At 42.2% G+C, this 15,392-nt stretch overlaps 1 long non-coding RNA gene across 1 annotated transcript in view; it reads right to left on the reverse strand.

Annotated features, from left to right (window-relative positions):
* Positions 1-1,063: 1,063 nt before the first annotated feature.
* The window catches only part of LOC141984243 (uncharacterized), a 40,028-nt gene continuing 25,699 nt past the window's right edge, over positions 1,064-15,392 (reverse strand). Inside the window, exons 2-3 of the long non-coding RNA XR_012638702.1 lie at positions 3,390-3,467; positions 1,064-1,170 (exon numbers count right to left, since the gene is read on the reverse strand). This is a non-coding gene — a long non-coding RNA (uncharacterized LOC141984243). The remainder of the gene's footprint in view (positions 1,171-3,389; positions 3,468-15,392) is intronic.

Genomic DNA, 15,392 nt, shown 5'->3' on the forward strand with positions numbered 1-15,392 from the left:
CTCTGGAGTTGGGGAGTAAATTAGATTAGCGGTTAGGAACCAGGGAAATCGCCAACATCTAGATGAGCAGAGATGTAATCTGAACTTTATTTATGTTTTGTTCCTTCCAGGCAGACCAAGAGGAGATCTGAGCTTTTCATCTACTCGCTTGTTGTCATCTCCAAGTGTTTGCCTTAATTCTTTTGGTTACAGTCCATTTGCTTGTTACTCACCACACCTTTGGCACTCTTTCTCCCAATAGTGGCGCATGGGCTGAGTCACACACGGACTGTTTGTAAGGAAAGCTGTTTGTTTGCTGAAGGCTAGCCCTGTTTATTTGAGTTGCCCTGCTGTTTCTCTTTGGTGTGAAGTGTGATTTCGAGAATTCCTGAGCATTCTAGTTGGAGTTGGGCTGACGTAAGCAGAAAGTTCTGAGGGAAAGGAGTACTTTTGTGCCTGCAAAAGAGGTAACTGAGTGCGAACTGAAAGAAGAGGAAGCTGAAATTGCTCACAAAGTATTATTGGAATCTACAACTTAGGCCCATATCTAAAAATATATATATATTCGACCCATGAATTCTCATTCTAAAATGGTGTCGGGCAGAAAAAGAGCAGCTCTTTTCAAAATCAATAGCATTGAAAAACACATCATAAAAACTGCTATGCAGGACAAACTGCTATCTTATCAGAATCAGGATATAGAATGTGGGGTGCCCTAAAGGGAGATGTATCCGGTCCTGAATCATGATTTGGCCACAAGGCCATGTGGTTGGATACCACTAGTGGTTAAAATTCACTTTATGCCTAAAAGCTTTTAAAATGTTATCTTTTTTATTGTTAGCAATAAAGACAGCTCAGCATCAGACAGACTGAATCATCAGCAAGTATTTCTCAGACTTAACATCAGAAGACAATACACACAGGCCTTTCCTTTAGCTTTCTTTCTGCCAGCAGACTGAACTTTAGCCTGGCTGTCTCTAATCATAAATGAATGGTGCATTGACTTCACGTTAGCACCAAAGTGACTGATAGTGACAGAACATTTAACATGGTATACATTGAACATCATATTCCCTTTCACACTCTTCTTCCTGCTTCTCCTTCTCTCTCTCCACTGCACACAACAAAACTGTAATAAAAAACCATAAAGAAAAATCCCGGTGCCCAGGTATCCCCATCACATTAAGTATGCTGTGGAAAGAGTAAAAGAAACAACAATCAGTGACGAGAACAGGATCCTAACCAGGAATACAGTGAAATGGGAGGGAACTCAGTTTCCCCATCCATGAAATGGGCATAATGATATTGAGCTCCATGATAAAGCTCTTTGAGGCCTACTGGCAAAAGAGCTAGGTAAGAGCTGGGTAGTAACAGTAGTGGAAATGAAACTGAAAGGGCAACTGTGAGTACACTGCTCATGGAGAGAAAAGTTTTTAAAAAGGGTTTAAAATGTCTGGCTTTTTTGGAGAAAATGGACTTTTTAGCTCAGTAGTAGAGTAGCCCATCTCTGCTGAGAGACTTTGGAACAGTGTAGCATCTCGAATAGTGTAACTCCCAGGGAAAAGGTGGTGGTTTTACTTCGTGTAATGGGAGGTGGGGGGCTAAAACATGTCACTCGTTGTGTAGCTTTACAACTCCCATTACACCAGCAGAGAACACATTTGCTGAGATTGTGCAAATTCTACAAAATATCCCCAAAGCCCATGGTGACTGCAGAACCTTTCTGCTTTTAGAAATGTCATCCGAAAGAATTTCTGAATATATGGCGGAATTCACAGAGCACTGCCCATTTGGAGAGACTTTAAATGACGCATTCAGAGGCTGGTTGGTGTGGAGTATGCAAAATGAAGAAGTCCACAACCAGCTACTAACTGAGGCAGGTTTGGCACTAACAAGTGTGCTAAAAATTGCTGTATCAATAGAGACAGCTACTAAAGATCCTGGGGAGCTGCAACAGCATCATGTAGTAGGCCCCAAACCATCCCTCTCTGTCTTCTGCTCATGCTAGATACCTCTCTTGCACTTGCCCCATGTTGTGACTCAGGCTGTCTTTTGTGTGGGTGCTGTGTTGACCCCCGTACCTATTAATGCCCTGCATCTGGCCCTCCAACTGTGAGGTCTGACAGGGATCAGGTCTTAGGGATGTTCTGAGCACACCTACACGATTGGACCTGGCTGGCAAGATAGGCATTCCCCTGCCCAGGTTGAGAATCCCACTTTGGGGCCTCCCTCTAGGCTTTGGTTTGAGCTACAGGTCCGAGCAGCTTGTTAGCTGTGGGGCAGCATCAGTGCTTCGGTGGCTTTTGCAACATGCCAACCAGCAGAAATTTAGGTACCTTGGGGATTAGGCACCAATGGGATTAAGCAGCTGCTAAGTGGAGGGTTTAAATACGTCAGTGACAACTAAATGGTGAATTTAGGTGCCTTAAGAGGCAAATTGTCAGCTAAATATCTTTGAGAATCCGGGCCTTCATGCTTTTTGCAAATGTTTATCCTTGGTCACTAGGTTCTGTAATAATAGTTCATTTCATGTAGGCCACAAAACAACTGTCAGATGGTAAGGACTAAATGTACGCATCTTTTAACCCATGCTTATTTGGAAATGTGTGTCTCATGGCTTGGACAGCACATGCATTCGCCTGAGAAAGAAAGAAAGAAAGAAAGAAAGAAAGAAAGAAAGAAAGAAAGAAAGAAAGAAAGAAAGAAAGAAAGATTAGTGTAGCATGAACAGAACCGCATAACACTGAGACTTGTATTTCATTGCTCCCCTTCCCTACCCATCCCTTGCTAAAAGAACATGGGAATAGAGAGGATTGTAGACCATTCAATATAATCATAAAGCAAATACTGCAGCTGATTAATGCACTCAGTGTTATTTGAACCTCAAGCAAGGGCTGACTGAATCAACCAGTTGTCTGGGTTTTCAATCCTCCATAACTAGGCTCGATAGTTTGCAATTTTTTCTGTTTTAAAACACTCTTGTCTGTTTTTTGCTAACTATTATAAAGTGTGTGTGTGTGTGGGGGGGACGACTGGATGGGTTTGTAAAAGCAGGGCAGGAAGGCAGTTGGGCCTCACAACAAAAACTAAAAAAACCCTCTCTCTTCCTGATCAAACCAGATAAAAGAAAAGCTGCTGGGGAAGCAGGAAGAAAATAGGATAAGAGAAAGGCAGTATAAACAGTGTTAGCGTTCAGAACGATCCATTGTTTCATACTAGGAGTGGGCCATCTTTGAAATGTTGGATTATCAGATGCGTGGGTGTTCAAATCTCAATGTTTCTTAACAATAATAGTGCCCGGCTTTTACATAGCACTTTTCGTCAGTAGCGTGCTTTACAAAGGAGGTCAGTATCATTATCCCCATTTTGCAGATTGGCAAACTGAGGCACAAGGAGGTGAAATGACTTGCCCATAGGCTCTGAATAGAGCCCAGCTCTCCTGAGTCCCAGTCCTGTGCTCCATCTACAAGGCCACATCGCCTCCTCCTCTTAAGGGAAAGAGATAAAATTATTAATCTTCTTCAAGGTTCACAGTTCACAAAAATATATTCTTAGGAATAAAAATAGTGGTTTTGTGCTCCCCCCCGCCTTCTTGGCTGAGATATAAAGCCCTAAAAGGTTTGGGTTTGGGTTTTTTTTTTAAATATTGTGTACCTTTAAAATATCTGGCTAATCAGTCCTTGTCTGTCATAGTTTACATTCATCCCTTTTGCTCATTATATGCAAGATTGTTATTTGTCCTGTGTGACTGAGGAGGGGAATATAGGGGCATAAAATGTCCCCTTAAACATCATGGATCACAGCTGGGGGTGGTAAAAGGAGTCTCTGTGGGGCTGCTATTCCCCTCCAACACAGAGGATGGCACCGGGGCTGGGCCAGGGTGCGGAAAGTAGGGAGCCTAGACCCCGCCATAGCCTGTCACAGGGAGGGGGACGTGATCTGTATCAGGGAAAGTCACAAATGATTCTTGCCCCCCACCTCAACCCCAAACCAGAGCAAGGGGGAATGTAGGGGCGGAACTGTGATTTCATGAGTCACAATTTTGTCCCTGGACTACCCCTTTGGCAATGCCACTGTGTGCTGCCCGTTGCCTGGTGCTAACGTTATAGCCACAACCTAGCCCTATGTGGGCTGTGGCAGATGCTGTTTGCCTAGGAGTGGAAGAGTTTGCCTCGTCAGAAGGGCACCTCTACCGAAAGCCGCTAGAGAAGAAAAGTACATGTGGTGGTCTGTGGGTAGTGACGCACAGGCAGCTGATCATATGGGAAAGCAGTGAACCCACAGAACAATTCTCCGTGCCCTACAGCAAAGCCAGCAATTCCGAATGCTGTGAATTTCCATTCAACTTTTGCCGCGGCGACATGTTTGTGTGAGCGAGAAGTGGAAATGTCCGCCTTATTTGCGTGAGGCGCAAGCTAATATACTCTTTGCCAGTGCTACTAGTGAAGGCAATTCACGCCAATTATTTTTGTGTTAAAATATGAACTTTCTGTCAGACCGTAAATCCAATCACTTGGAGGCAGGAACTTTCCCTGAAAAAATTCCATCCCCTTGATCCACAACTGCTGATGTCCTTCATTATAGCTGTTAGCACATTACAAGAAACACAATAACAAGACCAGAATGGACTTCTCACTATTCCGAGTGGTTTGCAAACAACGCTTCTTGACTCTTTTATGAGCATTTCAGAATTTCTTGGGGTTTTCCAGCTGTTTTTTGATCACTAGCTTGACTAAGTCACAACATGGCCCAGCCAGCCTCTTTTCCCAGACAGGAACTGGAACACATGGCTTGTGGTTGTGGTAAATTAATAAGGGGGAGAAAAAAAATAAATGAAACAGAAGGGACTTTTCCCATGTGTTTTTTACAACACTGCAAATCTGTCCACCCTCCAGTTCATCTGCAGTGTACCATGCTCTTGCCAATATTCCTTCTCCACTCATGCTTGCTGTATGTTACAGCACTATGTAGAAAAAAAAACAACCCTACCAGACACTGTGATTTTAATGAGCCCTCTGAACTCCAGAGCCTCCACTGATGCAAATTTGTGTCACTCCACTGAAGTCTTTACACTAGCTGAGGATCTGGCCCCGGTGTATATATTTAAAATTTTGAGGGATTCCTCACCTGTAGTCTTAGGCAAAAATTCTCACCCAGATCATATGGAAATCTATTTCCACCCCTTCTCCACCCCCCACTACTTCCAAAGAATTCTTACCAAAGGACGCAATAAGAAATGCTCATGAAAGTGTCTTCACACAGAAGAATCCCTCAGTATCTTTAGGGAAAGTAACGCCCCAGCTGACAGAATGCCCACTTTGTTATTTAATATGTAGGGTGAGATTCTGATATCAATATTCATGATGAAGACAATGGGAGTATTCATGGATCACGGTACTACTCAGCATGGGTAGGGGGATCACAGTATGGGCCCGAGGCAGCACCACTGTGCAAAATGTTTTTCACAACATTCAAAACTCTTGGAATCTGCCCTTTTTCCAAGGTGGCAGTGCTTCCCAAGACAATTATTTGCATCAGCAAAACTTTCATTTAGGTCGGACATAGATTTCGCCTCCCTCCCAACACCACCAGTACCACCATCTTGTCAGCACAGATACCACTGACATTTTTTGAATCACGAGATGGGCTGGTTGGGTTTCTTCACAATCGCTGGTTGGCTGAGCTTAGCCCATGCACTGAGGAGGGTCATCAGAAGCCATTTTGATTTATTCCCTTGGGCCAACAGAGCAGGAGTAGGGAGATAGACCCCAAAAGATGCCTGAGGGAGGAGGGACCCACACTACAGTGAGGCACAGATACTCAGGCTTGTATGAGGATTTGCTGTGGGGAAACTGGCTTACATGTAATGACAGTGTTTTGTGGCAGTGCTGGGGTTTTAAAAAATATACATTATTATTATTAATTACACAGCAGAAACCAGGTAAGAATTATTTAAAGGAGGGAAGGGGATATTTTTTTTTGTCAGTTTGAGAGTCACAACTGAGCAAAGGAAACTTGAAATGAGAAATTACCCCCTTTTCCCATTGGCCAAGAACTCAACCCCCACCCCCCAAAAAAGAAAAGAAAATCTTCTGTATCTCGTCTCATCTCTAGTTTTTATCCAGGTGAACAAGAGTTGTATTCAGCTGCTCCTTTAGCTATCAGATGATCTTCACGTGGGGAGGGGTGGTTCCATTTTTCGTTTTGCTTCCCATTAAGTTTATATAAAGGAAATAAACCCTAATATTTCAGAATATTTTAAAAAAACTAATTACCCGGGGCTTGGAAGAGATTTCTTCTGCAAACAAATTATTCCAAAGGGGTCTTTGAACCTTCCTCTGGACCATCTGGTTTTGGCCACTCTTGGGGACAGGATACTGAACTAGATGGATCATTGCTCTGATCTTTTATGATGGTTCCTAAGTTACTAAGCTTCTAGGTATACACACCTGCTGGCATCCATTTTCTACTGCTTGAGTAGAGTAAAGGATAGGATACAGAAGCACAGGGTCATTCTGGGTCTGATCCAAATCCCATTGAAGAGAATATGAAGACTTCCATTCATTTCAATGGGGCACCCAAATCTTTTTATGGATACTCGTGAGGTACATCCTGACTGAAGTGCTTTCCGTGTATGGCTCAGGACAATAGGTATACCCTTACCCACCTTCTGTACTTTTACCGTAACATCACAAGACCCATTCCTCATCCAAGATGTGACTAAAGAGCGGACGATAATTGTTGGAGGCCAGAACATGTATTATGGTCATGCCCCAAATTCATGTTTGCTGGGCCAAAACATTCCATATAATTAATTTGATTGGGAAATGTGAGTTGTCCAGCAGTGCATTATTGTTCTTTCTCTCCACCGTTCGTCAGTGCCAGGCACTGCACTGAGACTTAAGAAGTATTTGTCGACAGTTTTTAACTTTGCGCAAACAGGAACACTTTTGTCCAATTGTAGATCAACCATTTAGGAGGGGGACTGTACCCTGACTAGAGAAAGGTTCAGTTATAGAAAAGAAATGTAATTCAGGGGAACACTGAGGGGAGATCTGATGGGAGAATTAACTATCTGCCTGCTAGTACCATGGTGTGACTTATTACACACCCTGTCACGTGAACTTTAAATGTATGCCTCTGATTTTCTACATGCAATAGTTTATTTGCATATAAGAAAGCAGTTACACATCTAACTCAGGTTGCTAGATGTTTAACAGTGTGATTTGTGAGACCAAATGCCACTTGTGCATACAAGTGTGGGTTTCTACACTCCCCTCTCCCCCACCCCGGAAAGGGACAAAACTCTGGCCACAACCGTGGAGGCCCATTTGAAAATTGAGCAGTCGCTGCTGCTTTAATTCTGGAAGCCAAATGCTGGCAAGTGTTCTGCACACTGGGAATAATGAGGCCAAGCACTTAGCAAGGTTCAACCAGGATTGGACATTTATACCCTGCTTGTAATAATTAAAGTTAACATAAATGTTTGGGATGGCTGTTAAAGGCCATGTTTCAGGGTTTAAGCCACTTTTTAATTAGGAAGGATTAAGAAGAGAACTAGTATTGTGGGGTAGATTATCCCACATCAGCCTTATGAAAGGTTCTTGTACCTTCTTCCGGTACTGGCCAATGTTGGAGACAGGATGCTGGTCTAGATGGACTAGATTTGTTTAATCCAGTCTGGCAATTCCTGGATTCCTGGTAATGTGCACCTCATGTTCAGAAAAAGGAGGTCCAAAGTCTGCATGCATTTGAATACCCTGCACGACACTCAGTAAAGAGACTTCTGAGCAAAGAGCTCAACCAGGTTCGAATTGAGACATTTTTAAACCCCCTTTTAATGAGAGACTGTCCCTGATTTGATTCCTTTCCCCTAATTTTTAATTAGGAGCAGCAATAAAAGAGTGCCAAAGAGTTATGAGGTATGACTCTTCCACAAGGCAGGGGGCCTACAGGTGTACAAGTAGCCTTCAGACGTCTTGTGGAGGTGGGGGTACGATTGCTGGAGGCACTGAAAGCAGTGATTTATAAAGTAGGAAATTATACAGTACTCTCTTGAAATGTAGTTTTAAGTGGCTGATACAGCTTTAGTTTGGCTGAACACGTACAGTAGATAGATTTCGTGTCTGGCTGATCTGTCTGGTCCTGAGTGTTCATCAGTCAATCTAACAAACAAGCTGAAACTCAATATTGTGGTCAGCAAGTTCATATTCAGCCAAAAGTATAGGGTCTGCAGGGCACTCCGTTAAATCCAGAGACCACAGTGAATCTGTTTCATGCTTGAATAGCCCAACTGATGCGCCCCAGCTAGGAAAGGAAAAAGCTGCAGACCTGAGAAGTGAGTTGACATCTTGGATTTACTTTCCCCTTCATCACTTTTTAATGTCACCTTAAGTAACAACTGCTGAAACCCACTAACAAAATCATTTTATGGCGCCAAAAAACTCAATAGCTCATAAAATTGTGTTATGAAGCACATTAGATTCTGCATAAATCAAATGTGATTTAATGGCTCTGGTGTTGTCTGTGTGCCTGGTGCTTTCCAGTCTGGAACACCACATCGCTTTAACGTTGTGAAGAAACAACTCATTAGGGTGAGGTGAGGTAAAAAAATACCATAGCAGTTGAGTCCAGATCCTCAGCTGGTGTAAACTGCTGTAGCTCCATTGTCTTTCTAGGAAAACACAGAAGGCCAGAGCCTCTCCGCTGGTGAAAATAATTGTAACTCCATTGACTTCAAAGATTTAGCCCCAGTAGTGACTTTGATGGAGTCACACCAGTTTACACCAGCTGAGGATCTGGCTTTCAGAGTTCACGTAGACATGACAAATTACAGAAAAAGGGGATCCTAGGTACAATGGTTTCGAAATATGCCCTGGAGTTTCATATGAAAAATTCGGCACAGGGCGAGCAGGTTTTGGAAATTTCTCCCCCGCTCCCAAAAGGATCAATAAACTCAACACCCCTTTTGCTGTTAATACGTGCCGAGTTTCAAACAAGAATGTGGAAGGACAAGACCTGAAAGGGTAATTTGCAATAAAAGAGGCAATGGACACGAAAGTAGATGCTGCTAATGAAAAACTTAAAATTCGATCACAATGATTTTAAATGAGAATGATCTCAGTCTAATCACATAATACTGTCTTTTGTGCTCTGGGTCACACAGTCACGCAGATGCAATATTCAGGAAGCACATTTCATTAGACTAAATAAAGCTTCAATCATGTGTAAAATTTCCAGCTTGAATAGGGAGCCATCATATCTGTCATCAGTCTCCACGTATTTAATGGGTGTAATTTCTTCCTCATATTTCTATGTGTTTATTGTTTCATTTTCATTATAGGAATTTGGGCACCTGATTAAGAGAGGCTTTTATGTTGTTGCTGAGTCTGGGTGGAAGTAAATAATGCTTTATAGGGAGTACACACAAATATGTTCTTCTAGATTGTCGAAGAATAGGGCAATCGGATTAAAACCCAGAATGATTAAGAGTAAGGCAAACAGACAAAACAACGACGACAAAACCCTAGGAATTGGATGATATTACACATGCATGTATGGCTTACTGTGAATTCCCTGCGCTTAATTAAAAATAAATTGAGCAGTGTTATTCAAACACTTTGCTTCCACAGCGGAAGATGGGTGCCCTGTTTTTTTGAAATATGCAATTTAAGCAGCTACAATACCTAAGAATATGATTAGTCCTCCACACCGCATTCTCCAACCCCAGCCCCCATTTTGAATAGGTTGTCTCTCTGACCAGGAAAGTAGTACAGTAAAAGCTTCTACCTTCCACATTTTCCAAAGCTTCATGAATGAGATGAACCAGTGACTTCAGGGAGATTTGCAAGTTCATCAGAAAGACATTGTAGCGTGCAGTGTATCCTACCAGCACGAAATCATTGCCCTCTGGTTTAATTCTAAAACTCTAGAGATTTTCTTCTAACCCCCTAATCTATGGTTCTGAAGACGCTGGTAATCCTGCTTGTCACAAAATAGATATCTGTGTCTTTAAATATAATTCTGTCCTACTTTTACTTTCCGAACTTCTGCACTGTTAACAAGACTTAGTGGTCTATTCTGGCTAGGATATTTTCTTCTGTACTGTTAATTTTAAACTCTCTCTCTCTCTCTCTCCCCTCCCCCCCGCTAAAAAAAACAAAAAAAACAAACAAACAAAAACCTTCTAAAGTTCTACACTTCATCCAGATAGGGAACGGGAACATTTTTGAAATCTTGAAAAGTTTTGCAGGATGGTAAAATTGCTTCCTGACCAGTTTAATCCAGATTTAGGTACCTAAATAAATCTGGCCTGATGTTCAAAAGTGCTCCCATTGGCCTCAATGAGAGCTCAGTGCTTCTGAAAATCTGGAGACCTAACTTTAGGTTCCTATTTTGGAAAATCTCAGCTACAGTCTTCTCCAGCATTTAGTGGCTTTACAAGTCTTAGCCCAGTGGTTCTCAAAAAGGGGTACATGTACCCCAATGGATACACAGAGGTCTTCTAGGGGTACATCAACTCATCTAGCTATTTGCCTAATTGTACAACAAGCTACATAAAATGCACTAGTGAAGACAGTACAAACTACAATTTCATACAGGCAATGACTTGTTTATACTGCTCTATAGACTAGACACTGAAATGTAAGTACAACATTTATATTCCAATTGATTTATTTTATAATTATATGGTTAAAAGGAGAAAGGCAGCAATTTTTCAGTAATCATGAGCTGTGACTCTTTTGTATTTTTATGTCTGATTTTGTAAGTAAGTCATTTTTAAGTGAGGTGAAATTTGGGGGTACGCAAGACAAATCAGACTCCTGAAAGGGGTACAGTAGTCTGGAAAGGTTGATAATCACTGTCTTAGTCAGTCTCTGTTATTGTTTTGACAATCACCATGCTCTTGAATGAACTCACACAGAAAAATGATAAAAGACAAAAACACCATATCGCCTGTGGGTGAAGATTTTTCGCAAACTGATCACTCCATATCTGATCTATTAGTCCTCATCCCCAAAGAAAACCTGCCCAGCACTTTCCAAAGACAAGCCTGGGGGCTTAAATTCGTAACTTTGCTACACACTAAAAATCCTGGACTCAACAGAGACACTGGATTTATGGCTCATTACAACAATCTGTAACCCACTAACCCTCCTTTGTCCTACGACTGCAGAGGTGTTAACTGCCCACTTCAGCTTGAATGGTCTCTTGCAACACATGTTAACTCCTTATGCTTAACAATCTATTCCACCTTGTATTTAGCTGTGACACTCTGAGTCCCTTTCCCAGACCTGAAAAAGAGCTCTGTGTAAACTCAAAAGCTTGTCTCTTTCACCAACAGAAGTTGGTCCAATAAAAGATTACCTCACCCACCTTGTTTCTCATTGTTTTGAATAGACAGTCTTTTGTCATCTCACCTACTTAACATATGGATAGTCTTAGCTGTCCCAATTAACTGTTCAATATGAATCTTTATAAGAAGTATTATATTGTAATTATGCTGAGATCTCCTGCTCACATAACTCCTATTCCCCTTTTTTACACTCTTGTAGTGCCCCTGGGAATCTGGCCCCATATCTTTTCAGGGGGTGAATTCTCGCAGAGGCTCATTGACCGCCTTTTCTTTCTTTGGGGCTAGTGGGGAGTGGTCCTAAACCTTTTTTTTTTTTTTCTGTTGTAACTTGGGGTTTTGGCATGGAAAAGGTTAAAACCCCCTGTCTTAGAGCAATCCAGTATGAAATGGACTCATTTAAAATAAAATCTAGAGAGAAAAATTCACAGAATGAATGCTCCATTTGTTTACATTTGGAGAAAAATTGCAGAACTTCTGAAGTGTAAGGAATGCTACTCCTTCATCTCCATTATAGGATCATTCTTTTAAACTCACATTTGGAAGCATGGAGGGGGGTGGGAAATGAACTGGACATTCAAGCTCCAGATCAATTCTGGCCAAGTCACATGTGTGTAGAACTCCTTGCATGGGAGAGCCCTAAGTCAACTTTTCTTTAGCTCCAATCTCATCCCATATGAATTAGAGCTAGTACACTTTCCCAATTCCTCAACTATATTTAGGAACATAGACATACCGGCAGGATTTCACCCAGAGAGACATACTTCCTAATTTTCCTGTAATGGTGAAATACTTACCACTATGCCTACCTACATGCCTCCAGTTTTCATCCAGACCACACCACACGATCCATTGTCTACAGCCAAGCTCTACGATACAACCGCATTTGCTCCAACCTCACAGACAGAGACAAACACCTACAAGATCTCTATCAAGCATTCTTACAACTACAATACCCACCTGCTGAAGTGAAGAAACAGATTGACAGAGCCAGAAGAGTACCCAGAAGTTACCTACTACAGGACAGGCCCAACAAAGAAAATAACAGAACGCCACTAGCCATCACCTTCAGCCCTCAACTAAAACCTTTCCAACGCATCATCAAGGATCTACATCCTATCCTGAAGGACGACCCATCACTCTCACAGATCTTGGGAGACAGGCCAGTCCTTGCTTACAGACAGCCCCCCAACCTGAAGCAAATACTCACCAGCAACCACACACCACACAACAGAACTACTAACCCAGGAACCTATCCTTGCAACAAAGCCCATTGCCAACTGTGTCCACAGATCTATTCAGGGGACACCATCATAGGACCTAATCACATCAGCCACACTATCAGAGGCTCGTTCACCTGCACATCTACCAATGTGATATATGCCATCATGTGTCAGCAATGCCCCTCTGCCATGTACATTGGCCAAACTGGACAGTCTCTATGTAAAAGAATAAATGGACACAAATCAGACGTCAAGAATTATAACATTCAAAAACCAGTTGGAGAACACTTCAATCTCTTTGGTCACTCGATTACAGACCTAAAAGTGGCAATTCTTCAACAAAAAAAACTTCAAAAACAGACTCCAATGAGAGACTGGTGAATTGGAATTAATTTGCAAACTGGATACAATTAACTTAGGCTTGAATAAAGACTGGGAGTGGATGGGTCATTACACAAAGTAAAACTATTTCCCCATGTTTATTCTTTCCCCCCCACCCATCCCCGCTGCTGTTCCTCAGACATTCTTGTCAACTGCTGGAAATGGCCCACCTTGATTATCGCTACAAAAGATATTTTCCCCTCCACTCTCCTGCTGGTAATAGCTCACCTTACCTGATCACTCTCATTACAGTGTGTACGGTAACACCCATTGTTTCATGTTCTCTGTGTATATAAATCTCCCCACTGTATTTTCCACTGCATGCATCCGATGAAGTGAGCTGTAGCTCACGAAAGCTTCTGCTCAAATAAATTTGTTAGTCTCTAACGTGCCACAAGTACTCCTTTTCTTTTTACTGTTTTTATTGATATTATTTTCAGGCTAGTAACATCTGTAAGCCTCAACCACAGTTGGAGCCCTGCTCTTCTAGGCATCATCCAAACACAGAGTAAAATCTTACAATGTAAGTAGATAAGACAGAGAGAAGAGAAGTTTTCCTCTCTTACTCCATCTGTCCAAAGTCAGACAGCTGGGAATAGAACATAGATCTACTAACTCCTAGCCTAGTGCCTGATCCATTGGCCTGCCCCCCTCTCCCAACTCAATTGTGTTCTCACAGTGTGCCTGGCTGTATCCTTGAAGTCAATGAGAGCTTTAGCATTACTCCAGTGGACACAAGATCAAACCCACTCATTTCCATGGACACCTTTCCCAAAGTTTTCTAGCTGGTCAATGAATTTCGACTCCCTGTGGAGCAGAAATGAATGTGTTATCAGCTGAGTGGATCCTTACAGTTACAGTAAGGAGGTGCACTGGTCCAATCCCTCCTGTCAACTACCAAGTTCATCAGCCTTTGATGTTGGCAACAGGAGAGCCAGAACATCTCAGTGGGCATGAATAGAAAGAGTTAATGCAAGTGGAAAGTTGCTTCGAGTTAATAGCAATGGAAAAATTGCAGAGGAGCTCACACCAGTCTCTAACAATAAAAACCAGTATCTTGTAAAGAGGCTTTTAAGGGCAGATAGTCTTCACATTTTTATTCAAGGAATGGAACACAATGCCAGTAATCGCAGCATTTTGGGATAAAGCTTTCGATAGCTTTTCTGGTGACCCTGACAAATAGGAAGACAACGGCTGAAAATTATATCCCCAAAAATAATTCAGCCCAACCCTGTCACCCATTCATTGGTGTAATGGTGTGTCCATGTTTCTGACTGGCCCATCACATGATGAAAATACACAGGTGAGGGGTACATGGTAGCATGAGAATCTAATGTCATTGCTGGGGCAGATATTGCAACCCCATGCAGTATCTTTAAGGACCATGGTATTAAACTTGTAAGTGGTTTATGTATGACTGTGTTCTACTCCGCGGGGGAGCATTACCACAGCTCCTCCAGGGACTAAAAGCAGTGGCACCGGCAACTGTCAGAAGAAAGAGCACTGGGCTAGATGGACCATTGGTCTGACCCAGTATAGCCATTCTTATGTTCTTATGAGTCCTGGGAATTGTAAACTCTTCCAGAGAGGTACCACCCTGGAGTGCTTGCCTATACTGTTTCAGGCTGGGTTTTCCAGAGAGTGGAAAAAGAAAGAGCTTTTGGTCGAAAAAGGCTGTGTTTGAACTGACACAGGGCCTTCTTTCTCATCCAGCAAATGGACAGCACCTTCTGTTTAAGGGACCCAACCCTTGTAGAAAGGTTTGAAAGAGTTTGGCCTAGTAGAGCCCCCATAAGACTGATGGGTGACTCCTGGTACGTTTCGTGTTTGTTTAAATCCATTTATTGAGGGATTTTAAAAAATGTTTTCTCTGTAATGCTTTTACTTTAAGAATAAGTGTGCTTGCTCAGCAAGTAACTTGTAATTGCTGGCAACAGATTAGTCAAAGCCCTTAGAGAAACTGCAAATCACAGGCACTGGGATTTAGGCAGACTGGCTTGTTGGGAATATCACAGTGCAAGGCCCAGGGCTGTGCAGCCTTTAAACCCCTGGTCAGAAGGGAGTGGGACAAGAGTCCCTACCCAGAGACAGGTGATGGCAGTGCCAGACTGCCAATGTGAGCATCATAAGCATTGCAATGCGTAAGTCTTTGCTCTGGCTGTAAGCTCTGTCTCTCACTATGTGTTTGTACAGCGCCTGGCACAACAGGTCCTGATCTTGCTTGTGGTCTCTAAATTAAAATAATTCCTAAAATACAGTTTTGGTTTCAGGGGCAATCTAAAATTTCATATTTTTTCTATGACGCTGGCAATGTTCACCTCTTTGCTTTTGTTTAAATTTCTTGACATAGTGAGATTATTATATGCATTTGCAATTATTCATGCACCACATTGTTTAGACTATTGACAAAAGTAGCATGGAGTTGCCTGATTTGGATGGTTTAGAACCACCTCTTC

The sequence above is a fragment of the Natator depressus genome, chromosome 3 (genome assembly GCF_965152275.1).
Source record: "Natator depressus isolate rNatDep1 chromosome 3, rNatDep2.hap1, whole genome shotgun sequence".
Taxonomy (NCBI): Eukaryota; Metazoa; Chordata; order Testudines; family Cheloniidae; genus Natator; species Natator depressus.